General features: G+C 40.5%; 1 long non-coding RNA gene across 1 annotated transcript; it reads left to right on the plus strand.

Moving 5' to 3' along the window:
• The first annotated feature begins 446 nt into the window (after positions 1-446).
• Positions 447-14,994, plus strand: LOC121143434. Its single transcript, XR_005880619.1, has 3 exons — positions 447-511; positions 13,834-13,955; positions 14,613-14,994. It is a non-coding gene; the product is annotated as an uncharacterized LOC121143434 (long non-coding RNA).
• The last annotated feature ends 1,066 nt before the right edge of the window (positions 14,995-16,060 follow it).

The raw sequence follows: 16,060 nt of genomic DNA on the forward strand, positions 1-16,060 counted from the left end.
CATTTGTTACTTTTTTTTCAAGACCAGTAGTATTTGGTTTTACTCTAGGCCGCTGGGCTATGTAATCTCTGGGTCTTGGTTATCCAAGTGTCGAGTGTCGAGCATGGATTCTATCTCTTGGAGGGGGTCTTTAAGTTAAACCAGACATTGGTTGGCCACTCCCACAAGTGATGTGCCACCACTGCCCTAGCACATCTTGAGGCAGGACAGACTGTAGGTCAAAGGTTTTGTGGCTGGGTTGGTGATTACATTTTTCTTTTGGTAGCCTTCAGAGTACCTTCCTCCACCAAAGACACACACACATGGAGTGAAAGCAACACATAGGCACACTCATTTGTGTTCAATGAGTGGCATGAGGGTTGTCATCAGCAATGTGACCCCCGATGTCAGTTTGTGGAGAACAATCCATTGTTTTGGTAACAGCCTGGTTTGTTTGAGGAGTTCCATGGAACCCTGTTGGCCAGCAACTCAATTGAATGCAACACAGTCCTGGTACTGGTGACGAGAGATGGTGAATTGAGACTCCTTCTCCCCCATTATTAAGAGACCTCATTAGAATCACTTTCATATAATTTTATATGTTAATATATTTCCATTTCACTGTATTTCTGCCCCACCCCTCAAATGACCCTCAATTCCCGCTGTCTCTCTCTTAATTACTCCCCCAATACTATCTCTCCTCTACCTCCTCACCCAATCTTCCTGTGCCTGTTCCCACATCACTTATAAAATCTATCCTATTTCCTCCCTCCCAGGAGTATTCTTTCCTCTATTCCTAATCTCTCTGGGTTTATAGACTGTAGGTTGCCTATCAGTTATTTAATAGCTGATATTCATATATAAGTAAATACGTATACCACATTATCTTTCTGGATCTAGGTTACCTCACTCTTGTTGATTTTGTTTCTAGTTCCATCCATTTGTCTGCAAATTCCATGATGTTATTTTTTAACAGCTTAGTAATACCCCATGGTATAAATGTATCACATATTGTTTATCCATTCTTCTGCTGAGGGACATCTAGGCTGTTTCCAGTTTCTTACTATTATCAATAGAGCAGCAATGAACATGGTTGAGCAAATGTCCTTGTGATAGGATGATGTGTCCTTTGAGTAAATGCCCAAAAGTCAATACCAAACTTTCTGAAAAACTGTCATATTGATTTCCTTAGTGGTTACACAAGTTTGCACTCTCACCAGCAATAGATGGGAGCTCCCCTTGGTCCACAAGAGCTCTCTCTTGTGTTGTTGATCTTAGCCATTCTGGAAGGTATAAAGATGGACTTTCAAAGTCTTTTTGATTTGTATTTCCTCATGGTTAAGGATGTTGAACAATGTTTTTTTTAAGAATTGCTTCTGAGTTTCCTCTATTGAGAATTCTGTTTAGATCTGCACCCCACTTTTTAAATTGAATTATTTGGCTTTTTATACCTAGTTTCTTGAATTATTTATATATTTTGGATATTCATCTATCAGATATAGAGGTGGTAAAAATTTTTCCAAGTCTGTAGGCTGCTACTTCGTCCTAATGATGGTGTCCTTTGCCTTACAATTGGTTTTATGAGGTCTCATTTATTAATTGTTGATATTAGTGCCTACTAATTTGCTTTTCTAAAAGAATATGTGCATATTTTGTACTTCAGATATTGCCAGAAAAGGTTTTAGATTGATTATTAGTCATTATGATCATCATACATTTCTGGATACCACTTTCTTGCCTTGACTTTTTTGAACAATCACTAAGATATCCTAAGTCCATGGATCCTATACATTTCCCAGTGGTTCACATTTGGTTTAATGTTCTGCTAGTTCTGGCCTGTAATTATTAGCAATTTTGTCTCTGAACTCATCCTTTGAGAGTCCTAGATTGTGTCCATTGTTTTAGTCAGCTGGTCACATGGCACCCATAGTGGGGAAGCAGAGGGAGATACTGCTGCTGCTCCGCTGGCTTTCTCCTTCCCACTCATTTCTAAACCCCAGACCAAGGAAGGGCGTCCCTTACACTCAGATGTCTCCCTTCTTCAGTGCAGCACTTTGAAAACGGAGAGTTTCCCAAGCTGATTTTCCCAAGCTGTCACAAGGTTAACCATCATGCTGGGCATTGGTGGCGCACGCCTTTAATCCCAGCACTCGGGAGGCAGAGGCAGGCGGATCTCTGTGAGTTCATGGCCAGCCTGGGTTTACAGAGTGAGTTCCAGGACAGCCTCCAAAACAATACAGAGAAACCCTGTCTAGAAACCTGCTCCCTCTCCCCCCAAAAAAAGATTTACCGTCATAGCGTTTGGGAAGCTTCTACTCTTATGACCTAATGTCTTAGGGTTTCTATTGACCACAGCAACTCTTAATAAAGGAAAACATTTAATTGGGACTGCTTACAGTTTCAGAGGTTTAGTCCATTGTCATCATGGTGGGTGGCATGTTCCTCAAGCAGCAGAAAGTAACCTGTCTCACTGGGTGTGGCTTGAGCATTTGAAACCTCAAAGCCTGCCTCCACAGTAACACACTTCCTCCAATAATGCCACACCTACTCCAACAAGGCTACACCTCCTAATAGTGCAGCTCACTCCCTATGGCCAAGCATTCAAACACACGAGTCCATACCTATTCAAACCACCACATCTAATTGCCTTCCAAATACCTGAAATCCAAAAGCAGATACACTGGATTCATGTTCTAATATATAAATGGGAGGGGGCACGGGCATTCAGTCCAATTCTGCCTAAGCAGAGGAGTCATGTACAATATGCCTGTCCACTACCTCTGCTTCCCGTTCACAGACAGCACCCAGGGTGCTGCCATAGGAAGAGTCTGCACTCCTCAGAATGCATGGGAGCTCAACCAGACTGAGATAAGGACGAGGAAAGTATGTTACATTCACAGCTGGGTAAGGCAGAGATGGGGAAATGGGGAAGATGGACTCGGAAACCATGGTGTCTACTCCCACTAGAGGTTGCCCAGTATGCAAAGAAGGTGTTGTCAGTTTGAGAAATGTGAAGGAATAAGAAATACCTTTTTGGAATTTCTTATAGGTCACTTCTTGCTCCAGTCAATCACTTACGCTGAAAATGACAGCACAGAAGTTAATAGAAAGATAGGACTATACATATCTCTATCTTTCTTTCCTTCTTAAAATCTTTTCGTTACTTGTTCAAGGTGTCTGGAACTCACTAAGTATCCCAGCCTGATTATAAGCTCATCAAAAATGCCCCTAAGTCAGCCTCCTGAGCAGGCATGAATTATCATACCTGGCCTTAAGATAATTTCTTATTTTCAATAAACCAATATTAGATAATTAGGGTAAAAATAGATATAGAAAAACAGGAAATAGTGTGCAGTGAGTGTTTCTGTCCCTGTATCTAGAATTAAACACATGCACATATACAAACTATGGTATATATTATTTTGCTGATTCCATATGAAAATTAAATACCCCTATACTTGCATTTAAAACTGGCATTAGCAATTTTTAAAGTAGAAAGATTCAGCTAGTAACTAAATTTTTTTCTTCACATAAAATAATGTTTCACACCAACAAAATTACTTGGGTGAATTAAGAAAGATGTACTATGGAAGAAAGGGGCCAACTTCAGGGCAAAGTGCTTTAGTGATATTCTTTCCAAGTTTTTAAACAGGAAATGCAAATGTTGGTTCTGAACCAGAATGTAAAACTCAAGGCTTGTCTTGTCCACCTCTCAGTATTACCCTTCCCCTTTATCCTCACTATCTAGAGCAGTGGTTCTCAACCCTCCTAATGCTGTGACCTTTAATACAGTTCCTCATATTGTGGGGAGCCCCCCCATACCACAAGATTATTTTTGTTGCTACCTCATAACTGTAATTTTGCTACTGTTATGAACCATAATGAAATATCTCTAGTTTCCATTGGTCTTTGGGGGTTGTGATTCACAGGCTGAGAGTCACTGTTCTAGGAGCATTGCCTTGATATTACCAGTCTTACTAAGAGCCAGAGTCGATTCTTATGTTCAATTCCTGAGTTAATCGCCTGCTATGTCGTGTCCAAATCTGTATTTGACACTTCTAAGATGTTCTTCACCTCCCAGTTGATCATATTCACAGCTTCCATGATTGAGAAACAGTTACCTACTCCTTGCCTCTGTTGAGGTCCTCCATCGGGTATACATCCTACTCAGTTCACATGTTTTCAATGGTCACACAACAGAAAAGTCCCAGAATTCTTTGAGGTTGAGTTCACTTATTTATACTTGATGAAGGACAATGAAACCACAGGGAGAATCAGAGCCCATTGGCTCCAAACACCAGAGCCCACGTTACATCAGACAGATCATGACATTTGCTGCCATAAACCATACAGTCCTGTGCGTGTCATCAAGAAGGATCCATGACCTAATTGCCACAGTAACTAAGTACACAAAACAGTATACTAATGATGGTAATGCCCCAAGAGAAAAGGGAGGATCCCAGGGTCTTCAACTGGAATTCCAGGCACTAGTCTCTCCTGCTTCCTCCTCAGCTGCAAGTGATCTTGGGAAATTCTAGTGTAGTGGAGGTGGGAGGGCAGCTGAAGAGGGGACTTCCTGATGCATCTTCTGTAAGGCTATCATCCATGATGGGCTAGGGTTGTGTGGTGATGTATCTTCTTTGGGGTCACCTGGGATAACCCCTCACCGTTGTTCCTGTAAGTAAGCTCGAGAAACTCGTGAACTCATCAGGTTGAACTGGCCATTGCTTTGATCTGTAACGGTACCCTACCTGGGGTGAATAGACGGTTGGTTTCATCTCCCCAGGAAAAGTTAGCTTGACAATGTGTCATCAAATGAGTAAGGAAAATACTGTCAAGTGTAAGGGTGCCTGCCATTCTCTCAGATGAGCCAGTCTACCTGGAAAGGATATACAAGGCTTGGCTGCTCTCACACAACTGGTGAGGACCAGAGCAGGAACTCAGCACAAGTCTCTAATGTTCAATAGTTTTTCCTAATAGAAGTGAAATTATGGGTTGTAATCATAATGTTTAAAAAAAAGATTAGAACAAGTTTAATCGAAAGTATCCAGAATGTGAACCAAAATTGGCCCTTGCCATTTTGGAACCCTTGTTTTCCGGACATCTAGGCTCATCACTGTGGGATCTAACCATACATAGGCATGCTCTTTCTTCCTTAACTCTCGCTCTCCAGGTTATATTCCAGATGGCAGCACCTTGTTCATCAGAAAGAGCTTCACAGTCACTTCCAACCTGCAGGGTCTGAGTTTTTGTGTTATTGGGGCCTCAGGGTGATCTGAAAGGACTTCAAAAATTTAAAAACATCAGCTCCAATGTAAAAGGCATTTAACATAGAAGAACAAAATGAGGAGCCACTTGAGAGCCTGAGGCAGAGGATTTCTGTGAGTTCGAGGCCAGTCTACATGTTAGCTCCAGACCAACACACACTACAGCATAAGACTTTGTCTCAAAACAAATAAAACAAACAAGCAAAAAAGGACAGTGAAAGAAGGAAGAAAGGAAGAAAAGAAAGTAGAAAAATTGCTACCAAAATCCTTCATTCTATTTTTTAATAATGATAATGCCTTTCTAAAAAAAATAGACACTTGGTTCCATTGTTTTCTTTCCTTGCTTTTCTTCTTTTTGAAGAAGCATTCTGTTGTTACTATGCTGAAGAGCTACATGAGACAGAAAGCTTGGCAGCCTTCCCACAATCCTCAGCATGTGGGAATAGCAAGCAATAAAGTGTTAGCCCCTGCCAACTGGTGGCTCCGTGTAAATGTCTGTGTTAACAACCGCACTGCTGCTAGCAGGCATCGGAGCAAAGCCGCAAATCTGTTCCTCTCTCTGGTGTGGCAAACGCCGCTGAAAAAGTCACCTAATTACTTGATTAAGATGTATCAATCCTGAAAATTGTTGATCTAGAACACTGAGTCTCTGACATTGACTTTACTCTTGATTAAACGGAACACTTTCAACCTGGTTTTTCCTGTGTTGTCTCTAAGTGCAGTGTCCCACACAGTGAGAGACATTTTATATGTGGGACAATGAAAAAAAATTTTATATGTGGGACAATGAAAAAGATCAGTGTAGGGATGAATCCTGAAAAGATGGATAACTCTGTGATGGTAATTGGGGGGAACATTCCTCTTTAAAGCATACTGATTATTTCGAGGAACACTGAGGATTTTCTGCCTCATTTTCGCCCTGTTGAAATACATTACTGAGGAAGATTACTCCCTGGGCTGCCTCTCAGCCAAGTCTGTCTCCATTTCTCCTCCCTACAAGATGTAGTAGTCATGGTTTAGCACACAATGCCTTTGGTCGTGATGTCAGCTACACTGTCATCCTAAGGCCAGATGGCAAAGCTTCAGGGATCGGTCACTAGCACAAAGGTATCAGCAAATGTGAGAAAGTTCATCCATAGTCTGGGTCTGCTTTGAAAGCTAAAGTAAGAAGGAAAAAGAAGATGAAGCTGATACCCAGAGGAGGTATCATGGACCCGTTTTTGTCAAGAAGCACTTTCTGGGACTGGAGAGATGGTTCTGCAGTACTTTTTGCTGATCTGCCTGAGGACCTGAGTTTGATACCCAGCACTCACATCAGGAAACTCACAACCTATAATACCAGCTCTGGGGATCTGATGCCCTCTTCTGGACTTCATGAGCACTTGTAGACACATGGGGCACAAACTCACAAGCGTATACATATGTATGTACTGAAAATAAACAGATCTTTAGAAGAACTTTCTACTAAAACTAAAATGCATGAGTTCTATTTTCCTCTTAGAAACAGTTTCCTTCTTTTAAGTAGAACAGAAATTTGCATGTATTGGCATTCAAGTTGGGTTGTATACCATGGTTCCATGCCATTGTCATACATGCAAACATGCAGAAAAGATTTATTTAGACTTATCCTGGTCTCCCTTTAGTTTTCTAAACCCCAGGAGCCATGTAGGAAAGATATTATGCTTAGTATTGTGCACTTTTTGGGAAAGTAGGACTGGTTAGCCCAATGCCAAAATCACAGTTAAATCCTTCAGGTGATGTTGGCCTTTAAGGAAGCAAGCTTGTTTACTTGGTGTTATTAATGCCTAATAAATAGGCCCAATCATGAAGGGAAGCATGCATGATTCATTTTTAGTACCATACATACACAAATTCTGCCCCTGTCACCCCCCATACCACACCGAGAGGGTCACATGCTAGAGTGACTCTTGCTCTTGTCAAATCAACAGGTAGAATTCCAGACTCAGGAACCCGCTCTGCTGTCCCACAGGGCAGTGGTTCTGCAGGATAATGTGCTGTGCAATGAAAACCCAATATAAACACTGTACCCTGTTCCACAGCGAAGCGGTGCTGCTCAGTGAAAACCCAGTACAATCTCAGTGACCCTATCACAGTGCCTGTAATGATTACCATGATCCACCCTTGCAAACGCCCTAAATAGCAAGAGCACATGTCTCTCATCTCTCCCTCCCAGCTCTCCACCCACCCACCGTGTACATACATATTTGTGTGTGTGTGTGTGTTCCTTAAAGAAAATCAGGCTGAATTCATTTTTCCAGTCCTCACTATTCAGCAAAAGCATAGCAGAGAATGATCAGCCCATAAGTTTAAAGTAAAATCCTTGATGGGAATATTGAAAGAAAATCTCTGTCCAAATTGACTATGAATGGGAAATATGGAAGCATGAATGCACTAGAAGTGAAAGATTTATCACCTTTCATACTCAGGTCTGTGTGGATTCTAGCGAAGGGTGCTGGAAGAGGACAGTGGTCAGTACTTTGTTTTTAACTGTGAGAATTGTTTTACTCTTTTGACCTTGAACCACAAGCTTCCAAGACATGTATCTACACATGGTTTCTGGATGAGGTCAGCCAGTACTCCCTACAGTCCATTATCAAAGCAGAAGCAAGTCAGAACTTTTCAAATCCACAGTTCAGTAAAAATGACTTAGCATAGGCTATGTTAACAGAGGTGAGGGTATAGGCAACCATAGCCCTAGTCTTTCTTTCTGAAAATTATGTATGTGTCCCTGACACTTTGTTATTATTCTCTGAGTAGGTAGTGAGTGGTGTATAAAATAATAAATTGTTATACTCACGTATTGTGCTTCATGTATTCCATCAACAAAACTAATTAAACATGGTCAAAAATGTACAAAATTACTAGTCAAAATTTTTCTGGAATACTGTATCAATTGAAGATCTTAGGATAGATAGCAGAAGGTCATAGTTGTAATTCCAAATTTTAGCTCACATTTTACTCCCATTTAGAACCTCACCGAACTTTCTTACATGGCAAATGCATTCATACTGGTAGCAGAAGCTGCTGTTTCTTTCCTAAGTGTTTGATAAAGATCAGCTATTTGCTCTGAAATTGGCCTGAGTGAGTATAGCACTCAGAAAACCCAGTTTTCAATTTGATTGACTGAATAATATAGAGAAGGACACTGTGATTTGAAGGTAAAATATCCCCATAGATTCCCTAGATCTCTGGCTGCTGGCTCTGTTTGGAAGGTTGTAGAAAAGGAGGAAATAGGTCATTGGAGGTATGCCTGGAGATTGTAGCCCAGTTCTACTTCCTGCTTCCTGACTGTGAAAGCCAATGTGACAAGACTCCTTACAGCTGCTACCACACTTCCCTACCATGGCGGACAGTATCCCATCTTAAATGATAAACCAAAGCCCCTTCCTCTCTAAGTTTTTTCCCTAGTATTTTGTTTTCCTAACAAGAAAAGTAAAAGTAACTAACAGACAGTGGCATCTTAATTTGAGTTCTAGGACCCAATAAGCATAAGACTGTCCCGTGGCTCAATGTCAAGCTGTGGTATCCTGTAGTTGGAAAGGAAAGAAATCTTCCAATGCCAGCAGATCTGACTTATCATCTGATTTATCAGAATTTCTGAGTTTTAGTCTCTGCCAAAGAAGACTAGCATCCCTCAACTGTTGGCTTGACAACAATAACAGACACACTATGTGATTTAGCTCCTGTGTGTGTGTGTGTGCAAACCACAGACATACTTTCATATGTTTACTGATGCACTATTTACAGCAGTCAAAATATAGAAACAGCCTTGAGCTCCACCAACAACTGAATGGATAAAGAGAATGCAGTAATGTATACACAATGGAATTTTATTCAGCTGTAAAGAAGAAAAGAAGTTGTGGCATTTACAGAAAATGATGAAACTGGAGATTATTATATTAAGCAAAGTAAGCCATGTTTTCTCTCATAAAGTGTGTGCATGCATATGGTACCTCTTACCCTAATTCCTACATTAGAGAGGAATGAAATGTAATGGCCATTGTGGCAAAATTGGACTCAACGACTTTGGTGTTACAGATAAAAAACAAAAAAGATTTTTCCTCACCTAAGATGCCTGGGGCACCCTACCAACTGGTGGCAAGTACAAAGCATTGTATTCCAGCCCTCTAGATAGATAAAAGGGACATTTAGTTTGAAATCTACTGGGTTCTGTGGACTGAATAATTTCAGCATAGCAACATGCTTACCTTATCTGTGAGCCTGACTTTGAATGTAGTGGCATCTTGTTCTGTCAGTGGATTTGGAGTGATGACCACACCTTGGGGTATGGCTTCAGTGTGCGGATGTGACCCCTTATGAAGAGGAGGGTCTGGCTCATGCTCTCTTGGATTGTAGTCAGAGCATCCTGAAGGGCAGAGGCTGCATCTCCAGGAACAGGAAAACTGTGGTGGTTATTTACATCGTGTGAGTGCTCCACTAATAAATACCTGTTAATCCTTTCCCTGGTATTTGTAGACTTCCTTTAACCCACCTTCATTTGAGAGGCCAGACAAGTCTGTCCTATTTACTAGACAAAATGACTGCTCAGTTAGATCTTATTTTAAGCCTTATCAACCAGATTAGCTTGCCACTAATGAAGACCAGTTGGGCATCTGCTATTATTTCTACATAGCATTATTATTTTTGTTTTATTTGGTTTTGTTTTTGAGATAGGATTTCTCTGTGTAGCACTGGCTGTCCTGAAACTCACTTTGTAGACCAGGCTGGCCTGAAACTCACAGAGATCCACCTGTGTCCCAGGTTACAGGGATTAAAGGCATGCACCTCCAGTGCCTGACACAGCAGTATTATTAGTGGAGAGAAAAGCTCACCTTTAGTTACTCAGAAAGTCAGTGGGCTTCTTGGTCAGGTCCTATTGTAGGCATCAGGGACTCCACAGGAGCCACAGCAGCCATCTCACTGCTATGCAGGGGTTTTTGGTCAAAGAGGAAAGTACAACTCAGTAAAAACCAAAACAATATCTAATAATTAAAATGTGTGGTTCCGGTGGTTTGAAAAATGGCCCCAAAGGGAGTGGCACTATTAGGAGGTGTGGCCTTGCTGGAGGATGTGTCACTGTAGGTATGGACTTTGGGCTCCCTTTTGCTCAAGCTTCCCTCAGTGTGACTGTCAGTTTGACTTCCTGTTGCCTATAGGATGTAGCACTCTCAACTCCAGCACCATGTATGCCTTGCAGGCATCCAGGATCCCCATCATGATGATAATGGACAGAACCTGAAACTGTAATCAAATCCCTCAATCAAATGTTTTCCTTATAACAGCTGCATGGTCATGGTGCCTTTTCACAGCAATACCAACCCAAACTAAGACAGTGATCAAAGATGAATTTACAATAAACTGACCTTAGCTCAAGCTAAATGATGAGATTATCAAACACTGGAAATGAAGTGTTTTAGTATCAAGAGAATATACAAAGCTTAATTATAACACAGCTTCTTGGTCTTGGCATTAAATGTTCAATCCAATTCATCTTTAATAAATATATAACAGTTAGACAGCGACTTCTTGAAATATTCCATGGAATTCAGCTGTCTGTCAAAATGATTTAGAAAATCTGAAGTTGTTTCTTTTGTTCTGCCATGATCATTGGTTATTAATTGTACATTCACGAGGTTTAAAGAAAGCAGCAGTATTAATTGGACTTGTGGGGGACTTTATAGGATTGTGCAACAGTCAGAGGGGCTGATGAAAGGAGAGATTAATCCCCATGTAGTGCCAGGAGGGTGACTAATGAAATGACTTCTTGATGAGGCTGGAGCTCACAAAATGCTGATTCTAATTTTAGCAAAACAAAGCAGATCTGAATCTCGTGCCCTTTTTACTCAAGAGTGTTTAAAATTTTGTTGTACTAGAATTAGCAACTTTCTTCCATGAGAAGATCCCTTCTTATCCAGAATTTGATCATACATAAACAGATTAGCTTTAATATATGTAGACACAGGAGCCAGAATTGTCACTACTCAGCTCTCTTTATTTAGTATAAAAAGGAAAACCAACTGCATTATAAAGACATAGGAATTTTATTCTTTAGTACCACTTCTACACCATTAGAATTGTGAGCTTTTATAGTCATATTAATGTGAGTTAAATGGATCTGCATTGTGGTTTCTTTTTTCATTATAAATGCAAACATCCATCTACACCTACCTAACTGTGTGAATGCATTATTCAACTATTTGTAGCAATCTAGCTCTCTTGCCTTTCCTTCTAATACAGAAAGCATCTGAACATACCTCCTCCACTGAAGGATGTATTTGGGTTTGAATTGAGGATACTTTTCTGTGTGTCAATACACAGTTCTGCAGAAGGATTCTAGAAACAAAATGGAGAAAAGTAGAAACCTGGCTTTCCCTGTAAGCATCTCTTCCCCAAGATAAAAGACTCCCTCAGGTTTATTACTATCACAGCCCTGTAGACTGGTTGAGCACAGCTTGGGCTCTTTCTTAGGAGGAAGGGAACTCTGGGATCCCAGGCAGCAGCAATCCACACCAGCTGGACCAGGTGACCAAAACGGCTCTTGGCTGGGATTGGAAGACCAGTTTGCCATCTATTCATCAATAAATGGTCCTTAGGGTAGATTCTGACTTGGAGAAATTGGGAATGATGTGGCAACATATCCCCAAGAGAACTACATAGTCCTTGGGCTTTTGAAATCATGGCACATGGACTCCAAATGCAAATTGCCAAGAAATGGAAGCTGAGGTAGATTAGTTCTGGCCTGTATGCAACAAACCACCCCCAATCAAGAGTATTTCATATCCCAGTTTCACACAAACATACATACATCCTTGTTAACACATGCTTCATATATCATGTAGTGCACTCATTCAAGGTGTGCAATTCAATGCATTCTTTTTGTCATAGAGTTGCTTTAAATTTAGACAGCTGTGATGGTTGCATATCTGTCATTCTCTATATGAACATTGTCCCTTTTATTGTCACTTACCTTGAGTTATAAGCACCTATTCCTGTTCATTTCTAGATTTTTCTTGTCATACCAGATGAATGGAATCATTCAATACACATTCTTTTGTGACTTCGCATAATATTTTCAAGACTCATCTCTGCTGTATCATGCATTAATCCTTTCACTGTCAATGCATTGTATTTAGTCATCAACTGATGTCCTTCAAGTACCTTCTGCTTGGAAAAATTGGGAATGATGGCAGTGCTTATCCCTGAGAGAAACATAAGTGAAATCCACTTGGTTTTTACCTACAGGTGCAACTGCTGGATCTTATTGTGGATCTATGCTAAGCATTTTGAGAGTCTGCTAAGCTGTTTTTCCAAAAGAAGCTGTGTTATTACTATGAGTAATGCAAAGGGACTCATTCCACATGCTTTTCAGTTCACAATATTTTCTATCTTTTCTGTTGTACCTATCCTAGTATGTCTTTGTGATTTTGCTCATTATCCTAATAACTACTACTAATATTAGGTGCATTTGATGCACTTATTAATTATTTACATGTTTTCTTTGGGGGAATCCTTTGCTCATTTTCTTCTTTCAGCAAGCTGCTTATATGTTTGCTATCAAATATCTATAGTTTCCTATATTTTATGGACACTTGCCTTAGTACAGATATGATTTGCAGATATTTCCCTTTTTCTGGCTAACATTTTAGTTTCTCAATTATGTCTTTAGAATTATACAAGTTTCTAATTTTCATAAAATACAGTATTCTTTTTATGTAAACACTAGTGTTTTGTAGTTAAGAAACTGATGCCTTGTCAACTTTAAAAATATTTACCTTTGTGTTTTCCAGCATTAATATATTTTAATCTAAAGTTCCATTTTAAGTTTTTCTTTTTTTAATGTGGTGTGAGGAAATTCTATGGATATCAGTTGTCCCAGCAACATTTGTTGGAAATAATTTTTTCAGAGAATCACATGATTAAGCCTTAGCCACCCAAGTCTATCTCCCTTTCATGCACAGACAACTTCTTAGGAACCCTAATTGCACCTGTAAATACTTCTGCTGTAGGAAGATATAGGATCGCTGGAATGATATCCATCAAGACCCCAAATCCTCCTCAAAGTCAAGAGAGATACAGAACAGTTCATGCTGGCAGAGGGACACTTTGGAGGACTCTCAAAAATCTGCCTGTTGGAGTGATGTAATCAGTGTCTTCAGGCCTCAGCCAGAAACAAGCACAGCATTATCTCCCTTCCATTCTGGTTAAACATTTTCAGAGCTATCCTAAGTCCAACAGAAAGCCAAGGACTCTCTTCACTTTTACTAAGAGGCATGCCTAAGGGTTTACACCACTCCAAAGAGTACCTGTGCCAACCTGCCACAAACCGTGCCACCCAAAGAGCAGCCTTAGGTAAATTGTATTCCAGTGATCTTAAGAGTCAAGGTATATCTGAAAACTAAGAAGATAATTTCTAATAAAGAACAATCTAGAAGAGAACACAATAATTTTGCTAGCTTATAGACTAAGGAGGAACTGAAATATCAATTCCTATGGGAACTGGGCTGATACTGAGTTGTATGGTCATTAGATGCCCTGGTGTCCACACATTATATTGCTTCCTTTGTAGGTATAGATGTTCCATGGCCATCCTTAGATGATCCAAATGACACACAAGAGTAATTTCCTCAGAATCAAGAACACTCCTGGAAATAACTAGTACAACTGGAAAAGAAGGTCTCGAATCCACTGGTGAGAAAACACTTATAAACCCACCTTTATTCTCATGGGTCTATGACTCAAACCAATGCTGCCAACAACTCCACTCCTCCCAGCATAGGCAGAAAGTTAGAAGGCACGCTAGCAAGCACACAGACAAAACAACAGCCCCAGTGTGGAGAGAAAAAAGGAAACAAACATGGAGCAGACTTCAGAATTACCAAGCAGAGAACGCTGAGATGCTGCAGCACCCCATGTCCCTTCTCTGAAGTGCTCTGGGAAAGAAGTGTTTTGAAGTTTGGATCTATTTGGATTCTGGGGATACTTGCATTCATAAATAAAATATTTGGAGAATGAAAACCAAAACTCACAAAATTCAATTATGTGTCACATGAACCTCTGAGACACAGCCTTTAGGTCACCTTACACAGCCCTTTTCATATGATTGAGTTTTGATTGGCACCTATGATGTGAATGCTGGGGGCATTCCCACCCACGACAGAATTGTGTCAACACATAAAAGTTTCAGGTGATTTGGAGTTTTGAGTGAGGACGGTCCAATTTGCTGTGTTAAGAGCTAGTGAAAAGCCAGACAAAAGGCTAGGACAGATGGATAATTATGAACCAGAACTAACATTCTAAGGGAAAAACTTTAAAAACCCATATAAACTTGACCTTGTTATTTTTCAGATGACAAAAGGCACATTGAAAGAAGTTTTGACATGGTGTGGATCCCACCCTTCTAGAAAACTCCTACTATATCTGAAGAGAGAGCCTCTGACTGCAGGCCTAGTGAATGTCCTGGTGTCAATTTGCATGTTTAATAATGCACTCCCATTGTGGAAATGACTGTGATATTGCAGCTGAGCCCCAAACTCCACTAGGCAGTTAATCTGTGGATGAAAACTTAATCCATGTTGTAATGGCTTTTCCATTGGGTCCTCGGTACTATGTCCTCCAATGACCAACCGTTTTACATGCTGGGGAACAATGCTCTCCACTCAGCTTAACATACACCCTGAATTGCTATTAATTATCAAAGGTTAACCATGGTAAAATTTTTTGAAAAGAAGCAAACTGTCTCAAATAAAATCAGCTTGCCATTCATTTGGTTTGAAAGTAGAATTGTTTCACATTAATATTTGTTCCCAATCCATTTTAATAAATACCACCGGTAGGAACTGAGGCACCCTGGTTTTGATTTTCTTTCTCTGGTTGATTATAACTAAACTGAAGTGCTCATCCAGTAGTCATTCACCCTTCATTCCAAGCTCCTGTTAAATAGGACAGAGCTGTATAATGACCTCTAGCCAATGGGCAGTGGGAAGAAATAGCCTGGGTAGGTTTTCAGCACAAGCTGGAGCTCTGCAGTCTTCATGCACCTACACGTCTGTGTGGCAGAGCCCATGTCAGCAGCATCCCCAAGCTTCTGTGAAGAGAAGTGCACTTACCTCCTCTCCCTTGCGTGTGCAACCGCTCCGGATACAAGTCCTGAAAACCGGCTTCATTTGCTATCCTGCCGGCAAGAGTCCGCAGTCCTGAGGCAGTCACAGTACTCCCTTTTCTCACACTTTTTCCACTAGGAAGGAAGCAACAATGTAGTCTATTTCACTCGTTTTCACAGACTTGGTGGGAGTTAGTGAGCAGCTAGCTACTTTGTGAGTAAAATCTTTATTACCCCACAACTATGTATATGGACTGTACAGTTTCTATAGATAACTGTTTCTGGGAAATGACACCTTTTAAATGCATGAAAAGAGATGGCCTATAATTGTCCCAATATTGCACTAGCACCTATTAATCAGAATAATAAATTCTAGCTTAAACTAATTGTCCTCAAGGTGCTTTTAGTAGATAAAAAGGCTTCTGTTGGGAGTTGTTTATCTTCCCCTGCTCCTACTACCTCCCCACTGCGTTTCCAGTACTAAAGCAGAGCTCTGCACACACTAGGCAAGCTCTCTGCCACCCAGCTACCTCCCCACTCCTCCCTTCCCTTCCTCCGGTGACCCCCATGCTTGCTGTCTCCTGTCTCGCACACCCACACACACGTTTAACTTAGAAATAAAATAGCGAAGTTATTGCAATTATTAAGATAACAACAAAGAGGTGGTGATATTTCAGAATTTATAGTATCATTT

Source organism: Mesocricetus auratus, unplaced genomic scaffold, assembly GCF_017639785.1.
Source record: "Mesocricetus auratus isolate SY011 unplaced genomic scaffold, BCM_Maur_2.0 Super-Scaffold_100013, whole genome shotgun sequence".
Lineage (NCBI taxonomy): Eukaryota > Metazoa > Chordata > Mammalia > Rodentia > Cricetidae > Mesocricetus > Mesocricetus auratus.